At 44.6% G+C, this 13,778-nt stretch overlaps 1 protein-coding gene across 1 annotated transcript in view; it reads left to right on the plus strand.

Annotated features, from left to right (window-relative positions):
• Positions 1-6,152: 6,152 nt before the first annotated feature.
• The window catches only part of LOC132379272 (cardiac-enriched FHL2-interacting protein), a 94,554-nt gene continuing 86,928 nt past the window's right edge, over positions 6,153-13,778 (plus strand). Inside the window, exon 1 of the mRNA XM_059946970.1 lies at positions 6,153-6,255. The gene's annotated coding sequence lies outside the window, so the exon portion shown is untranslated. The remainder of the gene's footprint in view (positions 6,256-13,778) is intronic.

The following is a 13,778-nucleotide window of genomic DNA, read 5'->3' on the forward strand; positions in this document are numbered from 1 at the left end:
TTAACAAATTCAAACAGAAGGAAATTAGCAATTAGTCATCCATCAACAACATGCCAAGATGGAACATCCTAATATTTATAGCCTGCATCATTTTAGTAAATATCTGGAATTCAGCAAGAAATCTTATTATGAAGTATTCATCTTCCATTTTACACCGTATTCAGACAACATGACGAAGGGTCTCAGCCCAAAACATTAACTATTTCTCTCCACAGATGCTGCCTGACCTGCTGAGATCCTCCTGCATTTTGTGTGTGTTATTCAGACAATATATTTATACTTAAGATTGATCTCACAAATCATCACAACAGTGAGGACAACCAAACACCTTTATCCAAACAACTACAGGAGGAGGAAACTGGAGGTCCACGAGCCAGTCCTCATTTGAGGGTCAGTAACTCACAATGCAGCTGGTCCTTTTCCCAGTGACACCAAATGTGTTTGTGACTTTGCAGCTGGTGTCTGCAGAGTTGTAGGCACAGGAGCTAACCTCCCCTCCACTGACTTGATCTACATTTCGTGCTGCCTCCGTAGAGGAGCAAGGACAAAGCCCTACCCACACCAAACATGACTCATGGACTGCCGTAGGTGAAGTTTGGCACCCTCGGTGGGACATCTTCACACCCATGATTATCATTGGTCATTTAGTCGGTGACCAGTGTTTGGCACCCTTGGTGGGACACTTTCAGACTCCATAACTGCTTTCAGTCAATTAGTAAGTGACTGACATTTGGCATCCTCACTGGGTCATTTTCAAACCTATGATGGACTACTGTAGGTCAATCAATAGCGGGACATTCGCAGACTCCTGGACTGCTGTCTGTTGGTAAGTGACTTAGTGGGACAGTTCCAGACCCTGAACTATAGACTTGTTTTGCAGACTCCTTTTCTCTGCATCATCTTGTATAGTTTATGTTCAGTGTGTCATTGTATGTAGCTATCGGCCTGTGATGCCACTGTAGGTTGTCTTGCATTGTAGCTGTACCTCACCATTACTGCTCCCTCTGGGCTGTGCAGGGGTGAGGCTGCACAGTCACTGAAACGCTCCCACACACATAGCCTTCGTTGCTGTGCAGCTGGAATTGGATGCTGTTAGAAAAAGTTTATGAAATGTGAAAGATTTCCGCTGTTGCACTGTATTTCATTATACCCTTTAATTAATAAATACAATCAAAAAGTATGTGATTTTTCAACTTTCATTATAAATATTCATCGTGTGCATATTACAAAAAACATTTAAAGTGAAAACATTTAAATTGCAAAAATAAATTAAAAAGCATTGGAGGGTAAACCATTTAAAGTTTTGCAGTTTTCAGGCTGTGTAAACTTTCCTGCTCAGAGCATTGGTTGGACCATGTAGCTGTTAAAAAAATATCAAGGGAACTTAGCTCCCCATACTTGTGCTCCTAACAATAGACTCCACGGGACTAGACGCTTGGATAACTGAGGGTCCTTGTTAGCCAAGGTACTGAGTTCAAGAGTCAGTAAGTTATACTGCTTACTCCAGTTAGGCCTTATATAGAGTATGTCATTAAATTTGGTCACCGCATTACGGGAAGAATGAGGAGGCTTTGGAGAGGATACAGTTCACAAAGATGCTGTTTATATGAGCTACAAGGAGAGGGTGGTTTCTCGGGAGCAGCTGAGGCTGAGGAGAGATCTGATAGTTTTTTTTTAAGATTAGGAGCGGCAGGTATATAGTGGACAGCTGGTTTCTTTTCCCACAGGGTTGCAATGTCTAAAACCAGAGGGCATGCAATTAAGGTTAAGTTCAAAGGAGATGAACAGAGCGAGGTGCTTTATATATAGTGTTCGGTCCCTGGGGTGCAAAATACCATGGAGACGTCCAAGAGGCACGTGTCCGTGTTCCGGGACCGCTGTGTGTCAGTGACCAGTGTCTGCTCGGGAAGTGATGTGAAGCCTGCGGAATACCTCGGGTCAGATTCCGGCCTCGACCCTGCGCCCGATGTGCAGTGCGGGTCACTGACCTGCTTTATCCCGGGACAGGTTGACCGGGGCTCCCACGGGATTGGCGGAGACGGGCTCTCACTCACACCCCCCACCCTCGCCGCTCCTCCTCGCACGACGCAAAATGTTGCCGCTGATCCCCCGCAGGACTGACGTCGCTGTCAGTGTCTGCACCCCCGCTGCTCCGAGCTCCGGCAGCCGCTGCAGCCGACACCGAGCCCGGGCCCGGGAGTCCGGCGGCAGGTGAGCATAATCCCAACGGGCGCCGACAACGACGTTATCATCCAGCAGTCCGATGCTTCGTGCAGAAAATAATAATTGTACCTGTATCCTCGCGATAAAATAATATTGCGGTTCTGGCATCTTCCCCCCTCCTGAAACGTCGGCTGTTTATTCATTTCCATAGATGCTGCCTGACCTGCTGAGTTCCTCCAGCATGTCGTGTGTGTTGCCCTGGATTTCCAGCATCTGCTGAATTTATTGTGTTTAAATATTTCGCGGTGTTTATTTTGAGGGGATGGGTGCTATAATGTGGTTATTGCGGCCACGCTAAATTTTATGGGAATCGGTCAGAGCTGTTGTGCCCGGTCAGATTGCGGCTGAGGAAGCTCAGTGCATCAGCTCGGAGGACGAGGGCACTCGATTGCATTGTGTGGCTGCTAAAACGGACAAAAGGCTCCGAACCCGGGCAAAGCTTGTGCCGAGCGCCGGCAGCGTAGAGGGCGAGGTTCGGGGGGTCTCCGGGTGAAGCCCCAGCCTGGAAGGTTAACCGGACCGGTCTCCTCGGGCCCCGCGGTTCCTGCTCTCCAGACGGGGTGCGCTCGGAGGGCTGAGAATGTTATTCGGTACCGGTCCCTGGATGAGGAGCAGTCCCACGGTGTGTTTCAGCATGAGAAGAGGCGTCCCAGTGTGACCACAAGAGATGCTGGAAATCCAGAGCAACACGCACAAAATGATGGAGGAGCTCCTCAGGTCAAGTCAGGTCTTGATGAAGAATCTCTGCCTGAAATGAGAGTATTTACTCCTCTCTCCATAAATGCTGCCTGACCTTCTGAGTTTCTCCAGCAGTTGGTTTTGCCGCTGTCTCTACAAGCGCGTTTCTGGACCTACAGATTTGACACTACTCTCTTCCTCTACAGAATCTCCGCAGACACCTCGATTGCTTCTCGAATTGAAATGAAGGGTAACAAGCTGGAATTTGGCCTCTCGAGATGACTGAAGCCTTGCTTCGGCATTGCACTGACCAATAAGCACGGGGGATCCGGCCTGGGTAAGTGCTTTGTCGCTGGCGTCCATTGCTGTGACCACCCCCCTCCCGGGCTAAACTCGAAGAGCTGGTGCTTCTCTTATTGACAGGGTTGCTTCGAGGGCAGGTAGAGGAGCCTGAAGACCCTCACCAATGATTCAGGAAGAGCATCTTCCCTTCTGATCAGATGGATTTATCTCGGAATAGGTTAAACATCGTGGGCCGAATGGCCTGTACTGTGCTGCAAAGCTGTATGTTCTAAATCAGTTGCTGGCATCCAGTGCCCCAGCTCATACAGACAGGAGTCCATCCATTGCCGTGGAAACAGCCACATTTTCCCATCAGATTCCTTAAAGGTCCATGAACACAACTACATCTTTCCTCTTTTGAACTATCTATTTAATTTTTGCAACATTCAGTAATTTTTATGTCTTGCACTGTACTGCTGCTGCAAAAACAAATTTCACAACATATGTCTGTGATAATAAATCTGATTCTGATTCTGAATCTGTCATAGAGGTGATAATATGAACATGCATTTCTGTGAATCTATTCCCAACAGGTTGGTTCTTAAATCCCTCTTCTAAATGTCCATTTTTGCAAAATGCCTTCTCTGCTCCCCTCTCCCTCACAAACATAGGGCACCAGAATGCTCATTATTACCAGTTTCAAATCTTGCCTTGTTATTTCCATCTTCCGTTTCTCCTGACCAGAGCTGGTTGTGTTTCTGTGGTGACGGAAGGTCTGTCAGCATGAGCTGGGGCACTGGATGTCAGCAGATGAGTTAGCACATCGAACATTACAGCACAGTACAGGCCTTTCAGCCCACAATGTTGTGCTAACCATTTAAGTACTCCAAGATCAACCTAACTCTTCCCTTCCACATAGTCCTCCATTTTCTTTCATCCATTAAGAGTCTCCAAAATGTCCCTAATGCATCTATTTCTACCACTTCCCTGGCAATTTGTTCAACCCACCTGCCACTTTCTGTGTAAACAAAACTTACCTCTGACATACCATAAAACCATATCCTTATCATTCTCTCCAGATACCTCTTGTTCTCCTTCACTCCAAAAAAAGAGCACTTGCACACTCAAGCTTTTCTCATAAGACAAGTTCTGTAATCAAGGCTACATCCTGGTAAGTCTCCTGTACACTCTCTCTAAAGCTTCCATGTTCTTCTTATAATGAGGTCACCAGAACTGAACACAATATTCTAAGTGTGGTCTAACCAGAGCTTTATAAAGCTGCAACGTTACCTCATGGCTCTTGAACTCAGTCCCCTGACTAATGAAGACCAACGCAACTTACACCTTCTTAACCACCCTATCAACTTGTGCAGCAACTTTGAGGGTTCTATGGACTTAAATCCTGAGATTCCTCTGTTACTCCACACTGCTAAAAATCCCATTATTAACCTTGTACTCTGCCTTCGTTCAACCTTTTAAGGTGTATCATTTTACACTTCTCCATATTGAACTCCATCTGCCACTTCTCAGCCCAGCTCTGCGTCCTATCAATGTCCTGTTGTAACCACCTTCTTCGTGTCATCTGCAAACTTACTAACTCCCACTTCCTCGTGTAAGTCATTTATAAACATCGTAATGAGGAGTGGTCTCAAAATGGATCCCTGTGGAACACCACTAATTATAGATCTCCAGACAAAATACACTCCACCCCTTTACCTTCTGCGGGCCAAATCCAAATCCAAGCAGCCAAATTTCTCTGAATCCTATGCCTCACGGCTTTCTGAATAAGCTTACCATGGGGAACCTAATCAAATGGCTTACTAAAATGATGTATATACACATCCATGGATGAGAAACAAGGAGAGGTTTAACTAATTGAGATTTTGATAGATCTGAAGGCAGTATAGATCAGTCAGATGTGGAAGAAATGAATATTTAATTTGTGTATTGAAGGTCAGCCACATGAGCTTCCTCAAGTTTCCGCATTGTTGTTGGAACTGCACTCATCCAAGCAAGTGGAAAATCTTCTATAGCCTTTGACCCATGCCCTTGTAGATGGTGGAAAGGCTTCACAGAGGAGCTAGTGACTTGCCAGATGACAACCAGCCTCTGTTTTTGCCACAGTATTTATGAGGCCAATTAAGTTGTGCTTGTGGTCAATGGCAGTGGGGCTTAGATGCTGCTAATGCTTTGAAAGTCGAGGTGGGCGGTGTGATGTTGCCTTGTTGATGATGGACATCATATGCATTTCTATGACTCAAATGCTGCTTCTGCCTATGCCTGAATGTTCTCCAAAACATACAGGTGCCAGCAGAGAGCTTTATTTACCGAGGGTCTGAGAAAGGAACTGAACATTGCACAGTCATCAGTGAACATCCTCAACTTTTAATGTTCTGACAGAAGAATCAGAATCAGATTTATTATCACTGATGTAAGTTGCCAGATGTGTTATTTTGCAGCAGCAGTACAGTGCAAGATATTAAAGCAATTTCTATAAGTTACAAGAAGAGATATTGAAAATACCAAACACGAGAGATTCTGCAGATGCTGGAAGGCCAGAGTAACATATACAAAATGTTGGAGGAACTCAGCAGCTCAGGTAGCATCTATGGAAAGGAACAAACAGTTGATATTTCAGAACTGGTAAGAAAAGGGGCAGAAGGCAGAATAAGAAATTTGGGGAGAGAAAGGAGTACATGCTGGTGGGTGATAGATGAAGCCAGGTGAGGGAGGGGGTGGGTTGGTGGGGGAATGGGGATGAAGTCAGAAGCTGGGAGGTGATAGGTGGAAAAGGAGCACCAGATGCAGGTGATAGGCAGCTAAGGAGAAGAGAAGGGGTAAGAGGGAAGAAGGGTCCGGGGGAGGGTGGAAAAATTACTAGCAAGAAATCAATGTTCATGCCATTAAGTTGGAGTCTACCAGATGCAATATGAGCTGTTGCTCCTCCCACCTGAATGCAGCCTCATTGTGACAGTAGAGAAGGCCATGGATAGTCATATTGGAACAGGAATGGGCTGTTGAATTGAAACTAGTGGCCACCGGGAGATGTCACCGTGGCGGACGAGCGTACAGGTAGGTGCTCAATGAAAATTATTTTTATATATATAAGTACTTTAATAGTGCAAAAAGAGAACAAAATAGTGAGGCAATATTCATGGGTTCAAGGAAGGAAAGGGTTGGTGAAGCATCTGAGCCTAGGACCTTTCCCTGTGGTACTCCTGCAGTGGTTCTTGGTCTGGGATGGTTGAACCTTGATAATCACGTCTTTGTTTGCAGTCATTGGAATTTTGGAGGCCACAGGCTCTGACATCTGAAATCCCTTCTAAACTTCCAAATGCTTTGTCTCTTTCTCTTACTCGGTCTTGCACCCTGGTACAGATGGTAGAGTTCCAGAGATTTGGATTTGATCCTGATCTCTCATTTTGTCCATGTGAAGTTTGCATGCTCTCCCTGTGACCACATAGATTCCGCTCTCCCCCGCCCACCCCAATGTCCTCTGATTTTCCCCCCATCTTCATCCTAAGGACACAGAGGGTGCTGGGTTAATCTGCCATATTAAATTGCCCATAGTGTGTAGGCGAATGGTAGAACCTGGAGCAATTGTAGGAAACATGGAAGAAGTACAAGAGTCATACAGGATGAAGAGGCATTGATCAAGTGGACAGACAAGACCTTTTTCCACGCAGAAATGGCTAATACCAGGGGCCATAATTTTACATGAACAGAGGAAAATACAGCAGGGGATGTCAGAAGTATGCTATTGACATAGTGAGCATGGAAACACTACCACAGGTGGTGGTAAAGGTAGATACATTAGGGGCATTTAAGAAACGCTTAGATAGGCACATCTTATTCTTAAGCCCATCACTCCTACTGGGGCATTTGCTGCCAACAGCAGCTTGCCAAAGTCCTCTGTCCTGGGCATGACTTTCACCTGGATAACAGAAGATTGATCTGTCCTGTGGCTTCCACGGTCTTGCGGCTTCACCACACAACTTCATACATCATCGAGGCAAAGATCCTTCTCACAGGGATGAGGTCTTTGGAGCTTCTGTTGGCATTTCTGGGTTTTTATGGGATGGGGTTGCTTGCCCCATGCCCAACCCTCCTCCTTTAACATGGATAATAGAGAATTGGAATGCTGTGTGAGAGGGAAGGGTTAAATTGATCTTAGAGTAGGTTAAAAGAATATTATAATATCATGGGTTGAAGAGCCTTTACTGTGCTGTAATGTTCAGTGTTCTATGTTCTCATGACAGTGTGTGTTTATTTCTTTCTGTGGAGTCTGTGGGCCCAGTGACCTGAGCTCACACTGCATGACTCTGTGACTCCATGGGTTCTCTAAGCAAACAAGGGATAATATCAGATTTATTCTTCTTTGAATTGTTTTGTGACAGAAAGGATGGAATGGAAATTTGTGTTGGTGTTGATATTTTCACATATTGGCCTAGACATTAAAATCAACACCCAATAACACTAGTAAAACCAAACTACTAACAATGGGAGGGTAGTGGTCAGCACGACACTCTTACAGACCTAATTACTAATAACGGGAGGGTAGTGGTCAGCACGACACTCTTACAGACCTAATTACTAATAACGGGAGGGTAGTGGTCAGCACGATACTGTTACAGACCTAATTACTAATAACGGGAGGGTAGTGGTCAGCACGACACTCTTACAGACCTAATTACTAATCACGGGACATACATCTCATGTGGCTCGGAGGAGTATCTGTCTGTTCACGATTGGGGTAACAGATGACATTCCCTCTCTCTCATGTTGAGTGTCAGAGCAGGTTATACAGCAATGTTTGTGGCTGATTCTGAAATATTTTACCACCTTGGAGATTTAAACTGGAGGCCAGATCTAATGTGAGTCATCTTGTTTGTGGTAGAAAATGAGGCTAATATGTCTTAGCAACACATTCAAAATGCTGGAGGAACTCAGCATGCCAGGCTGCATCTATGGAAAAGAGTTTCAGGCTGATACCCGTTAACAAGCCTAGGAGCTGTCATCATTCTTCAGAACTCATAAAGCAACTAATCTGACACGTTCTTTAATACTTGCCCTGTTGAAGTGCCATGACCCAAGTGCTACTACTCCTGCCTGTTATTTAGGGCAGCAGTGAGGGTCCTCCACCTCTGACAGTGTTCAGGGCTTCCTTCACTGTGTCAGTGGCTCAGTTTTCACTCCTGTCAATCAAGCAATTTCCAGGTGGAGACTCAGGAATACTGTCGCACACAGATGTAAAAGTATTCTTCACTACTGCTTCAGTTTTGTTTGACCAGACAGGGTTGTTAGCCCTGAGCTGAATCCCCAAACCTGGAGGACTGGTGGACAACTCTTAGTCTAGCCTCTACCCTTTGACCTGTTTGGCATGGATGACCCTACGAAGAGCCAAAAAATAAAGCCCTGACTCCAGCCAACAAAGCTCTCTGGGTCACAAGGCACGCAAGCTCCCAAACCACAATAAGATTGTGGTCCTCTTGGGGGATGGTCCAAAACATTGTCTCTTTATTTCCCTTCATAGATGCTGCCTGACCTGCTGAGTTCCTCCAGTATTTTGTGTTATAGAGCTGCATATCTAGGTAGGTAGGCCTCTGTTAGTTTCGATAGACCATGGATTTGCACATAGTAAGGTTTCCAGGGCGCAAGCCTGGGCAAGGTTTTTTTCTATGGAAGACCGACAGTTGCCCAAGCTGCAAGTCTCCCCTCTCCGTGCCACCGATTGTCCAAGGGAAGGGCATTAGGACCCATACAGCTTGGCACTGGTGTCGCCGCAGAGCAATGTGTGGTTAAGTGCCTTGCTCAAGGACACACACGCAGCCTCAGCCAAGGCTGAAACTAGCGACCTTCAGATCACTAGACGAACGCCTTAATCACTTGGCCACGCGCCAACACGAGAGCTGCATATCACTGCAACACTGAAAATAATCCTTCAGCCTACCTAGACCATGACAAGTTGTTATTCTACCTAGTAGCACTGAATCATAGCCCTGCAAAACCCTTCTCATCCAAGCTTCTCTTAAATGTTGCAATCAAACCTGCAGCAATGCTTCCACTGGCAGTTCGTTCCACTCTCACAACCCTCTGAGTGAAGAAGTCCACCTCCCAAGTTCCCCTTAAATTCTTCAAATTTAACCCTTAACACATGGCCTCTAGTTGTAGTCTCACCTACCTTCTGGGAAAAGCCTGCATTTACCCGATCCATTTCTCTCACAATTTTGTATACCTCTATCAAATCTCTCCTCATTCTACTGTGCTTCAGGGAATAAAGTCTGTACCTGTTTAGCTTTTCCCTATAACTCAGTGTGTTGCTCTTTAATGTGCTTCAACATCCTCAACTCCTTCAAATAACAAATTCACACATTCAGGCCCCAGATTTCCTGAAACAATTTGCATTCCTTTCACTTTGTAAAATCATCTCCGTTGTGCTCTGGAGTTAATTACAGAGCGAACCCGGGTCAGGGAACATGGTCTCTGACCTGCAGATCAGTCTCTGCTCTGTCGCTGGCTTTGAAATCGAGGTAATGGACTGGAATGATCTATAACTGACTTCACAATGGATAAAGTCAGAGCTCTGATAATAAATCAATTTCCTTGAAGTCTGTTTCAAGTAATTCTATTGATCATATTTACGTGTAACCATTGATACACATTGGAACTTGAAAGTAACTTGTTTATTGGATACTGTAATATTTTACTTTCATTCACAAGATGAGGGTAGTGTGATGATGTCAGAATTTATTGCTCCTATTCTCAATAGTTATTGTTCTAGATATTTATTGCTTAGTTATTTATTATAATTATTTTTTTCATTTTGTATTTTCAATGTTTGGGGTCTTTTGCATTTTGGTTGTTTGTCTATCTTTCTTGAGTGTATTTTTTCATCGATTGTGTTTTTTTGTAGATACTGTGAATGCCTGCAGAAAATCCGGGTACCTCAGGGTAGTATATTTAGTTACTTATTTAGAGATACAATGTGGAACGGACTCTTCTGGCCCTTCAAGCCGTGCCGCCTAGCAACACACTCATTTAACCCCACCCTAATCACGGGACAATTTACAATGACCAGTTAACCTAACCAGTACATCATTGGACTGTGGGAGGAAACTGGAGCACTTGGAGGAAGCACCACCTCCCCCCCCCCCCCACACACACACACACACACACACACACACACACACACACACACACACACACACACACACACACACACACACACACTATATATATATATATACTTTGATAATAAATTGACTTTGAACTATCAGGATAATAAAGAGTTGACTTCGTGGCTTGTGAGACTACAAGCCACACTGAAATGGTTTTGGAGAACACCACACCAAACCGGAGGAACTCAGCAGATCAGGCAGCATCTATGGAAGGGAATAAACAGTTGACATTTCAGGCCAAGACCCTTCATCAGGACTAAATTGGTCCAACAGGATTTCTCTTTCACCAGACCATATTGATTTCATCTGATGACTTTGAACTTTTCTGGATGCCCTACTAGAACATTGTTAACAGTATTTTCCTACATTTTCCTTAATGTAGATAATAAGCTAACTGGCCTGAAGCTGTTTGCTGACTGTCTCCTTCCCTTAATCAATGAGGATACATATTCAATAGGCTGTCACTGCTTCCATTTTGTTCAGGTGTAAATGGGTACATTGTCTGAGAAACTTTCCATTCAGCCTCCGATACCCTTAGATTGTTTCTGCTTTATTCCCAACAAGTGGTCTTGTATTTCACGTAACTGCTAGCCCTTTGAAAACTGCACTGCTAAACCCTCCATCTCATTTGCAGAGGGTCAGTGGTCCAATTTCCATTCCAAAAGCAACCATGTTGAGAGGCCACCCGAGAGTGGACATGGATAAGGTGTTTCCTCTCTCTTGGAGGGAGCCTAGGAACAGATGGCACAGCTTCAGAATAGAATGGAGATGAGGAAGAATTTCTTTAGCCAGAAGGTGGTGAATCTGTGGAATTTATTGCCACATATGGCTGTGGAGGCCATGTCATTGGGTATATTTAAAGCAGAGGTTGATAGGTTCTTGATTAGTAAGGGTGTCAAAGATCATCAGGAGAAGGCAGGTGAAAGGGATTGAGAGGGATAATAAATCAGCCACGATAGAATGGCGGAGCAGATTTGATGGGCCAAATGTCCTAATTCTGCTCCTATGTCTATGGTTTAATAAACTTCACCTTCAGCAGCTAATCACCCTGAATGCTGTGGATTACAGAGTGATAAACAACAGGGGGTGGCACGGTACCACAGTGCTGTTACAGCACCAGCATCCCAGGTTCAATTCCTGCTGCTGTCCGTAAGGAGTTTGTACGTTTTCTCCACGACCGTGTGGATTTCCTCCGGGTGCTCTGGTTTCCTCCCACTTTCCAATCATTTAGGGTTAGTAGATTCATTGGTCACATGGGTGTAATTGGGCAGCATTGGCTTATTGGGCCGGAAGAGCCTGTTACTGTTTACCTCTAAATAAATTAATTAAATTAAATTAAAATTGAACAGTACAGGACGGTAACATGCCCTTTAGCCCATGATGCCCCATGCCAAACACGATGCCACATAAACCATATAGCTTCTGCCTAGGTATCACTCTCCGTTCCCTGCACCTTCACAAGACTATCTAAATGCATCTATTGTATCTGCTCCCATGACCGTCCCAGACCCCTACCACTCTCAGTGTATAAAATGCTTGCCCAGCACATCTCCTGTGAACTTACGCCCTCTCACTTTAAACATATGTTTTCGAGTATCTGATAGGGTCATAGAGCATGACAACACAGAAACAGGCTCTTTGGCCCATCTAGTCCACACAACCCTGCCTAGTCCCATCTACCTGAATACCTATGTCTCTCCATACCTCTCTCATCTGTGTATCTATCCAGACTTCTCTCGAATGTTACAATTGAACCCACATCCACTCTTTCTGCTGACACCTTGTTCCATACTCGCACAACCCTCAGATGAAGATGATCCTCCTCAGGTTCTCTCCTTAAATATTTCACCTTTCATTCGCAACCAATGGCCACTAGTTCTAGTCCCACCCAAGCGCAGGGGAAAAGGCCTGCTTATTTATACCCGTCATAATTTTGTATACATCTATAAGATCTTCACTTACTCTCCCGTACTCAGGGGAATGTGGTGCTTTGACTTCAGGAAAACAATTCAAGCTGTGTTCCTTATCTTTGCCTCTCATAATGATGTATATTTCTATCAGATCTTCCCTCATCCTCTGGTGTTCCACAGAAAACAACCCAGCTTCGTTCAGCCTCTTCCTTTCACTCATTAACACAGATGACTGTGGAGGCCAAGGCATTGGGTATATTTAAAGCAGAGGTTGAGAGGTTCTTCATTAGTCCGGGTTATGGGGAGAATGCAGGAGAATGAGGTTGAGAGGATAATAAATCAGCCATGATGGAAAGGCAAAGGAGTCATAAAATGTATTGTTTTGCAGTGGCAGTACAGTGTAGAGGCATAAATTACTCTAAATTACAAAATAAGTAGTGCAAAAAAAGAATGTTGAGGTTGTGCTCATGGGTAAATGACCTTTCAGAATGGCTGTTCCTGAATCATTGAGTGTGAAGCTTTAGTCACAGGTACCTCCTCCCCGATGGTAATAGCAAGAAGGGGGCTGTTTCCAGATGGTAAAGGTCATTTGGAGAAGGAAATTTGAGACAATTTTAGCTCTCCTGATAACATCATAAAACAAGGGAGCAAAATTAGGCCATTCAGCCCACCATGGCTGATTTATTACCCCACTCAACCCCATTCTCTTGCCTTCTTTTGGTAACGTTTGAAGCTGTGACTATCAACCTCTGCTTTAAATATACTAAATGATTTGACCTTCACAGCTGTCCATGGCAATTAATTCCCCAGGTTCACCACCCTCTAGCTCAAGAAATTCTTTCTCATCTCTCTTCTAAATGGATGTCTCTCTATTCTGAGCTGTGACCTCTAGTCCTAGACTCTCCCACTATTGGACACATCTTCTCCATGTTCACTCAATCCAGGCCTTTCAGTATTCAATAGGTTTCAATGAGATCCCCCATTATTCTTCAAAAATCCAGCAAGTACAGGCCCAGAGTGATCAAACACTCCTCATACATTAACCCTTTCGTTTCCAGGATCATTCTTGCAAGCATCCTCTGGACTCTCTCCAATGCTAGCACATTTTTTTCTGAGATAAGGGGCCCAAACTGATCACAAGTGTGGTCTGACCAATGTCCTAGAAAGCCTCAGCATTACATCCTTGATTTTATATTTGAGTCCTGGTGCTATTCTCGTATGATCTGAGTAAGAATTGAGCAGCAACAGGTTCTGTGGCCTTTTGAACTTGCTGCAGCAGTCAGCCAGTTCACAATCAATTTGATTTTTTTCGCAACTCCCCTTCCTACCCAATTCCCACAGCCTATGACCTAAACCTAGATTCTGTTCTGTAAGCTAAGTCTAGTCCTGGCTCCTAGCTGGCAACGAGGCCCAAAATGCCCAGATTACAGAAGTGCTGATTTATACCAACTCTGTAACAGAAATTCCGATACAAAACCTGCATTGATATTTCACTTTTGGTATAGCC

Source organism: Hypanus sabinus, chromosome 21 (assembly GCF_030144855.1).
Source record: "Hypanus sabinus isolate sHypSab1 chromosome 21, sHypSab1.hap1, whole genome shotgun sequence".
Lineage (NCBI taxonomy): Eukaryota > Metazoa > Chordata > Chondrichthyes > Myliobatiformes > Dasyatidae > Hypanus > Hypanus sabinus.